The sequence below is a fragment of the Camelus bactrianus genome, chromosome 30, assembly GCF_048773025.1.
Source record: "Camelus bactrianus isolate YW-2024 breed Bactrian camel chromosome 30, ASM4877302v1, whole genome shotgun sequence".
NCBI lineage: Eukaryota > Metazoa > Chordata > Mammalia > Artiodactyla > Camelidae > Camelus > Camelus bactrianus.
This window is the reverse complement of record NC_133568.1, coordinates 1,601,920-1,610,976: the sequence shown is the minus strand read 5'-3', so window position 1 is coordinate 1,610,976 and position 9,057 is coordinate 1,601,920.

The following is a 9,057-nucleotide window of genomic DNA, read 5'->3' as shown; positions in this document are numbered from 1 at the left end:
CTTAGTGATTGCCTGACTTACCGACTTCCTTATTGACTTGAACGGAAGTCCTGAAGATCGAACCCTGGACCTTGCGCGTGCTGGGCAGGCACTCTGCCGCTGAGTTCTACGCTCCGTCCTCCCCCTCGCCCCCTCCCCCACTTGGGGGAGGAAAAAAATAATTTTTTTTTTCTTTTAAACTGAAAACGTCCGTTTGGGTCTCCTGCGCGTGTTTCATCCCTGGTTTTCTGGCTTCTAGGAGGTGGAGTTGACCGAGTTCTTGGACTGTTGAGGAGAGGAACCCCTGATGGGCTGCGGTTGTGCTTTTTCTACGGTGTTTTTGTTTTTGTTTTTAAACCCCAGAGTAGTTCTACAACTTGATTTCCCTTTGGTGGTGGGTTTTGTCGTTTGTTTTCATGTTTCCTTTCTTTCTTTCTTTCTTTCTTTCTTTCTTTCTTTCTTTCTTTCTTTCTTTCTTTCTTTCTTTCTTTCTTTCTTTCTCTTTCTTTCTTTCTTTCTTTCTTCCTTTCTTTCTTCCTTCCTTCCTTCCTTCCTTCTTTCCTTCCTTTTTCCTTTCTTTCCTTTCTTTCCTTTCTTTCTTTTCTTTCTTTTCTTTTTTTTTTTTTTTTCGGATGGGGCTACAGTTTCCTTGTCCACGTTGACTGTGTCAAACACACACACCGACACACACACGCACACCCAGACACGCGGATGTGCATGCACAGTGTTGCTCTGTGTAGATGCACTGAACCTCGATTTACCGAGCGGGTGGCTATCGACTCGGCCCCCCCCGAACCCCCGCCCGCATTGTTTTGTTTTCCCTCCTCCTTCCTGCGGTTGTGGTCAGCCGTGCTGACGTCCGTGTTCTCACGACCGACCGCGAGTGCGTTTTCCCCAGGCGCCCGTTTGTTGTCTTTGGGCTTTGTCGCGATCTGTGCCGAGATCGATTTTTCTTTCCGCTTCGATGGGGTTCGCGGTCTTCATCCTTTCTTTTCTAGCTTCTGGGCTTTGCCTGTCTGCTTTCGAAAGACCTCCCGCATTCGAGAGGACGGACTCCAAAGCCGATTCCTGCGTTGTTCTCTGAGCGCTCGCCTGGTTTCGGTTTGCCTGCCCCCGCCTTCCCTCCCTCTTCCCCTCCTCCTCTTCCCAACCTCCCACCCGGGAACCCGGGATCTCGTCCTGGTCGCTCTGGGACACCCGCGGCGTCGGCCCCGGCCCCGCCGGCGTGTCCGTGTGATCTCCCCCGCCCGGGGAATCGCGTGGGGAGAGCGTCCCCTTCGCGGCAGCTGCCTGGCCGGCCGTGTCTTGCCAAACCCCGGCTCCCTCCGTCCTCCCCGCCCTGATCTGGTGCCGGGGTCGTGTCGCGCCGCGTCGCGTCGTGTCGCCTCGTGTCGTGCCGTGCCGTGCCGTGCCGTGACGAGGGTGAGCGGGCTCCAAGGCGGACGCCACGGGGCCGCCCGGCGCCTCAGCCCGGGACGAGCTCGGGCGTTTGGGCGGCCGGCGGCGGTCGGGATCCGTTCCGGGGACGTTGGCGACAGTTTTCGGGCGCCATCTGGCTGCCGCTCTGAGATCGTCCCTCTTCTCCCGAGTGTCAGCGACCTCGGCAAGGGATGGGGCTCGGCGGCGGGGCCCGAGGCAGACTTCGGGGAGGCTGGCGACACTGGCGGTGACAGTCCCCGTGGCGCTGAGCCGCGGGCGCGTCCTGCTCTCGGCGCAGATTGGATTAGCAGGATGATGAGGGGGTGACTGTCGCCGCGCTCCCGGGAATCTCGTCTGGGTCCCTTGGACGACTGCTCTTGAGGCGAGGAGCGGCCCGGGCCCAGTGCGGTGAGGCCGGGCACGGGCGCGCTGGGGTTCCCGGTCGTCGGAGGCGCCTCCTTGGATGAAATCTTTTCTGAGTCCCGATGGATCCCGAGACGTGGCTGGGCCCGCCCCTGTTGGAGCGGGAATCCTGGGAGGGTGTGCCCCCCGGCCCGTAAGCCTGCCCGCGTGGGTTCCGGTGGCGTTGGAGGGACCGAGACTTCATCCGGACTCGGGGACCGGCACGGGGGCGTCCTGCGAGGGATGTGGGGGAGGCAGGCTTTCCCCGGCCCGGGGCCCGGTGCTCGGGAGCGGTCCCTCGTGGGGGGCCCTCTCGTCGGAGGCACCTCTGTGACATCTCCCCAAGTCCCCGGCCACGCGGGCGAGAAAAGGGCAGGGCGTCCCCGGCCCGATCCCGTCTCCCTCTCGTCCCTTCCCATTCCCATTCCCACTCCTCCTCCTAAGGCTCCTCCTAATCCCCTTCCCCTCTCTCCTCCCCCCTCCCCCCTCCCCCTACCAACCCCCCAACCCCGGTCGATCAGATGGCCCCCGAGAGCTTCGGGGGCTGCCATTTATGGGGGTAGGGCTGGGAGCAGGTGGCCAGACCGAGGTCCCGTGGTCCCCCCCTGCAAATCGTAGGCCTGCCCCGTTTCTGGGCGGTGTCATTTTTCCTGTCGTGTTGGGCATTTTCTGCCAGCAGATAGGTGCTGACACGGTCTTCCTCGGTGTCCGTCACCGAGTGTTGGTTCTCCGGACGCGTGCTGGGCTCTGGACTTTTCTTTGCGTGAGCCCTGGCCTGGTAGCCGACTCTGCTTCTGACACTTGAGCCGCCCGCCCGGTCCTGCGCGCTGGCTCTCGTGTGTGCTTCCAGCTGACGTGTCCCGTGTTGCCACCTCCGGTCTCTGGTGGCCTGAGGGCGATGGGGTGAGGTTGCGGCGTTGGTTTTTTTATCCCGTGCGCTCCCCACCGCAGGCACCCTGTGGTGTCCGGCACGACCCCACCCCCATAGGCTCCGTGCCACGTGTCAGGCATTCCCCGCCTGAGGTTGTTGGCAGCTCTCCTCGGAGAGGACCGAGCAGTGGGTGGCGCCTGTCTAGGCTGAAGCAGGCCCATCTGGTTGTTGTCCTCGCCAGGCTCTTCCCGCCCCATGGCTCGCTCAATCGCTAACCTGACCGATGTGGTGATGTCACGCTCTACTGGTCCGGGTCAAAGCTTTGGCAAATGAAGAAGTAGGATATTCATTGTGAACGTGGCCTCTCTTCTCGTTCTGCCTGCGAGCCCTAGCCTCTCCTCTGCCGCCTGTGGTTTGCGGGGGGAAATCGGTGTGTGGAATCCGGCCCGACCTCTTTCTCCCATGCCTTTTGGTTTAGGTGGGGGCGTGGTTTTGTGACGCAGCAGACATTCTCCCCTCCTCCTCTACTCTGCTTCTTTTCTATCGAGCGGCCCTCCCACGTGAAGGTGGAGGGCTGCCCCGCCGCCACGCCACGTACACCCTTGAAGGGGTGTGATAGTGTGTCATCTTTGGTCCTCTGTGGTGCCCCTTGTGCACTCCACTTTGTCTCTCAAGTGCCCGATTCCGAGCGGTGGCAACGCTTCCCATCCCCAGAGAGTCCTCTAGGGTAAGCCCTGAGGTGGTCGTGTGTCCCGAGCGACTCTCTTGCGGAGTGGGTAGGAGTCAAGACGGTAAGCGAGGCTTGGCCACTCCACACACTCGGTGGGGCCGGGTCCACCTCCTGATCACCGTCCTCACCCTGTACCAGGGGGGAACTGACATGGCCGGGCACACGCCGGGCGGGTCCCCATCTGCAGGGTTGCTTCTGGGTGTGGGAGCTTTTGTGGTGGGGCTGGGTGATGTGCTGGTGAGGGAGGGCATCTTTCCTGTCCCCACGTGGTCTTTGGTGTGCCTCCTCGTGAGGTGGCATGGGCTTTCCGCGGTCCCGACCACAAACGCTTGCTTTCTGGCCCTCTGCTTACCCCTACTGCAGATCCCTCCTGCCCAGCCTAGTGCTGGCGTACACGTTGGCAGACTTCCATAGGTCTGAAGGGGGCACACTGGTTAGGGGGCAATGTGCCCTTGGTATGGAAGTCTCTAGCGATCTGAGAGAGGAGCCTTGGGGTACCGGAACCCCCAGCTGCTGCTCCTCCATCCAGGATGTGCATTCACCACGGGGAGCGACTGCTGCAGCATGTGGGCAGGGCCCCGTCACTTTGGCTTGTGGTTTGCGCTGGCCCCGAGGTGGGGCCGAGTGCTGTTCTTTGCCTGCTGTGGCCCGTTCCTCCCCCTCCTAGTCAGGGGAGGTTTCTGCTGGGCCGGGCCCGGCGTCTGGTGCGGGGCCTTTGAGTGCATGTGTGTGCGTGGGCTTGGACTCCCCGGCCCGTGCCATGGGGGAGGGGGAAGGTGGTCCTCCCCGACTTTGCCCCCTGTCTCCCCGCTGCGAGGAGCCACCCCACCTTTTCCTGTCCCGAGGTGCAGCCACTGGTGGTGGTGTGTGGGCCACGGGTCAGGCCGCCTCACTTGGGAGCATTTCCAAGGGCCGTGAGTCCTGGGGGCAAGCCATACAAAGCTGGATGGTGGTGGTGGCTCAACAGACGAGACAGACAGATGAGTGAGTGTAAAGGGTTACCCTCAGGAATGGGGTTTGGGCTGCTACACACGAGTCCTGGTGGTGGGGACGGGGTGTGGGAGGAACCGCCATGGGTTGGATGAGGCCAGACAGGGTCCTGGGCGTCGTGTGTCTGCACTGCCATGTGGGGGTGGTGGGATCCTGCGGTGGATTCCCCGGCGGCCCGAATGTGTCTCAAGATTCCCCATCCCTCAGTTGGTGCCCGCTCACACCAACACCCCTGTGTCTGTCGCTCTTGTGCACGAGCGGCCCCTCTTCAGTGCCGCCAGCCCTCCCATGCCCAGAAGGATGGCCATCCGCTCTGAGGATTTCCCCCACTGACCCCCGTCATGGGACCAGAACGTGGCCTCACCACGTGTGGGTGCTGCCACTCCCCTGGAGGCAGACGCAGGTGTAGCAACGTCAGATTTGATGGGGGGAGATGGGGTGCTTCGGTAAGGCACAAATGTTTGTGTGCGTGTTGGGGCAGGGCAGCGATGGCCTGTGCGGTGGGAGAGCATTGCAGTGGGCTGTTCAGAGCACAGCAGTGTCGGGAGATGGTGGCCATGAGCCACAGTGAGGGTGAAGCGAGGTGCTGAGGAGAGGGCCTGTTGGTGCCTTGGGTGACATGGGACTGCCACTTTGCCAGAGGGCGTGTGGGGGTGAGAACCCATGTCACACACCTGCGGGCGATTAGTGTCAGGGTTTCAGTCAAGGGGCCCATGGTGGTGGCTCAATGGCCCACCACTCCAGTTTAAAAGCTTCCAAGCAGTGTCGCACATCCGAGGATGCGCAGGCCGTGGGCCGCTACCTCATTTGTCCTGTGTGCTCTCAACCGTCCTTTAACAAGTCCACTCTGTCTGCAGTCACCTGTGATGCACCAGAGTTCGATTCGCTTCCTAAGACAGCTGCGGGACATATCCGGGTTTAAACACAACCATAAGCACGCACGCGGGCGTCTTAGAGTGTGGGCATTGCAATGTCATTTCGCGACTCGTGGCGAATCTACAGACGCATTGTCTGAGTGCAAGCCGGGCACGGGCAGGCCAACGTGGAACGGGAGACACTGCAGCACAGAACATGGGGAGTCCAGGCCTAGGGCCCAAACCACAGTCCGTGAGAGTGCAAAACCATAGAAACAGGAGAAATTATCGGAATTCCCCCTGCCAGAGAACACTTGTGACAAAAGGCAGCTGTGTGGAGGGCGGCCCCGAACCTCCCCCACACAGTCAGCCGTGTTCCGGTATTGTGAGTGTGGGGAGGTTCCGTCTTCTGTCTGCAGCACCCGGGATCTCCTAGGAGCCCTTCGCCTGTCTTCCCCGAGTGTCTCACATTACGGGCTGCCGGGGAAAGGCGGGGTTTGGGCTGGAAATGCAGGTAGTATCTAGTGCCTCCCCCTGGACTTGGGAGGTAATTAGCGGACTTCCCCCTGCCAGGGAACACCTGTGACACCAGTCAGCTGCGTGGACGGCGGCCCAAAACCTACCCCACACAGTCAGCCGTGTTCCGGAATTCTGAGAGTGGGGATGTTCCGTCTTCTGTCTGCAGCACCCGGGATCTCCTAGGAGCCCTTCGCGTGTCTTCCCCGAGTGTCTGCATGTGCGGGCTGCCGGGGAAAGGCGGGGGTTGGGCTGGAAATGCAGGTCGCATTTAGTGCCTCCCCCTGGACTTGGGAGGTAATTAGCGGACTTCCCCATGCCAGGGAACACCTTTGACACCACTCACCTGCGTGGAGGGCGGCCCCAAACCTCCCACACACAGTCAGCCGTGTTCCGAAATTGTGAGTGTGTGGAGGTTCCGTTTTCTGTCTGCAGCACCCGGGATCTCCTAGGAGCCCTTCGCGTGTCTTCCACGATTGTCTCCCATTGCGGGCTGCCGGGGAAAGCGGGGGTTGGGCTGGAAATGCAATTAGCATCTAGTACCTCCGCCTGGACAGGGTAGGCCATTAGCGGACTTCCCCGTGCCAGGGAACACCTGTGATACCAGTCAGCTGCGTGGACGGCGGCCCCAAACCTCCAACACACAGTCAGCCGTGTTCCGGAATTCTGAGAGTGAGGAGGTTCCGTCTTCTGTCTGCAGCACCCGAGATCTCCTAGGAGCATTTAGCGTGTCTTACCCGAGTGTATGCATGTGCGGGCTACCGGGGAAAGGCGGCGTTGGGCTGGAAATGCAGGTAGCATGTAGTGCCTCCCCATGGACATGGTAGGCAATTAGCGGACTTCCCCCTGCCAGGGAATACCTTTGACATCACTTAGCTGCGTGGAGGGCGGCCCCGAACCTCCCCCACACAGTTAGCCGTGTTCCGGGATTGTGAGTGTGGGGAGGTTCCGTCTACAGTCTGCAGCACCCGGGATCTCCTAGGAGCCCTTCGCGTGTCTTCCCCGAGTGTCTCACATTGCGGGCTGCCGGGGAAAGGCGGGGGTTGGGCTGGAAATGCAGGTAGCATCTAGTGCCTCCCCCTGGACTTGGGAGGTAATTAGCGGACTTCCCCCTGCCAGGGAACACCTTTGACACCACTCAACTGCGTGGAGGGCGGCCCCAAACGTCCCACACACAGTCAGCCGTGTTCCGGAATTCTGAGAGTGAGGAGGTTCCGTCTTCTGTCTGCTGCACCCGGGATCTCCTAGGAGCCCTTCGCGTGTCTTCCACGAGTGTCTGCATGTGCGGGCTGCCGGGGAAAGGCGGGGGTTGCGCTGGAAATGCAGGTAGCATCTAGTGCCTCCCCCTGGACAGGGTAGGCAATTAGCGAATTTACCCATGCCAGGGAACACCTTTGACAGCACTTAGCGGCGAGGAGGGCGGCCCCAAACCACCCCCACACAGTTAGCCGTGTTCCGGGATTGTGAGTGTGGGGAGGTTCCGTCTACAGTCTGCAGCACCCGGGATCTCCTAGGAGCCCTTCGCGTGTCTTCCCCGAGTGTCTCACATTGCGGGCTGCCGGGGAAAGGCGGGGGTTGGGCTGGAAATGCAGGTAGCATCTAGTGCCTCCCCCTGGACTTGGGAGGTAATTAGCGGACTTCCCCCTGCCAGGGAACACCTTTGACACCACTCAACTGCGTGGAGGGCGGCCCCAAACGTCCCACACACAGTCAGCCGTGTTCCGGAATTCTGAGAGTGAGGAGGTTCCGTCTTCTGTCTGCTGCACCCGGGATCTCCTAGGAGCCCTTCGCGTGTCTTCCACGAGTGTATCCCATTGCGGGCTGCCGGGGAAAGCGGGGTTGGGCTGGAAATGCAAGTAGCTTCTAGTGCCTTCCCCTGGACAGGGTAGGCAATTAGCGGACTTCCCCGTGCCAGGGAACACCTTTGACACCACTTAGCTGCGTGGAAGGCGGCCCCGAACCTCCCCGACACAGTCAGCCGTGTTCCGGAATTCTGAGAGTGGGGAGGTTCCGTCTTCTGTCTGCAGCACCCGAGATCTCCTAGGAGCATTTCGCGTGTCTTCCCCGAGTGTATGCATGTGCGGGCTACCGGGAAAAGGCGGCGTTGGGCTGGAAATGCAGGTAGCATGTAGTGCCTCCCCCTGGAAAGGGTAGGCAATTAGCGGATTTCCCCATGCCAGGGAACACCTTTGACACCACTTAACTGCGTGGAGGGCGGCCCCGAACCTCCCCCACACAGTCAGCCGTGTTCCGGTATTGTGAGTGTGGGGAGGTTCCGTCTTCTGTCTGCAGCACCCGGGATCTCCTAGGAGCCCTTCGCGTGTCTTCCCCGAGTGTCTCACATTGCGGGCTGCCGGGGAAAGACGGGGGTTGGGCTGGAAATGCAGTTAGCATCTAGTGCCTCCCCCTGGACTTGGGAGGTAATTAGCGGACTTCCCCCTGCCAGGGAACACCTTTGACACCACTCAACTGCGTGGAGGGCGGCCCCAAACGTCCCACACACAGTCAGCCGTGTTCCGGAATTCTGAGAGTGAGGAGGTTCCGTCTTCTGTCTGCTGCACCCGGGATCTCCTAGGAGCCCTTCGCGTGTCTTCCCCGAGTGTATCCCATTGCGGGCTGCCGGGGAAAGCGGGGGTTGGGCTGGAAATGCAGGTAGCTTCTAGTGCCTTCCCCTGGACAGGGTAGGCAATTAGCGGACTTCCCCGTGCCAGGGAACACCTTTGACACCACTTAGCTGCGTGGAGGGCGGCCCCGAACCTCCCCGACACAGTCAGCCGTGTTCCGGAATTCTGAGAATGGGAATGTTCCGTCTTCTGTCTGCAGCACCCGGGATCTCCTAGGAGCCCTTCGCGTGTCTTCCACGAGTGTCTGCATGTGCGGGCTGCCGGGGAAAGGCGGGGGTTGGGCTGGAAATGCAGGTCGCATTTAGTGCATCCCCCTGGACTTGGGAGGTAATTAGCGGACTTCCCCATGCCAGGGAACACCTGTGACACCAGTCAGCTGCGTGGAGGGCGGCCCCAAACCTCCCACACACAGTCAGCCGTGTTCCGGAATTCTGAGAGTGAGGAGGTTCCGTCTTCTGTCTGCTGCACCCGAGATCTCCTAGGAGCATTTCGCGTGTCTTCCCCGAGTGTATGCATGTGCGGGCTACCGGGGAAAGGCGGGGTTTGGGCTGGAAATGCAGGTAGCATGTAGTGCCTCCCCCTGGAAAGGGTAGGCAATTAGCGGATTTCCCCATGCCAGGGAACACCATTGACACCACTTAACTGCGTGGAGGGCGGCCCAGAACCTCCCCC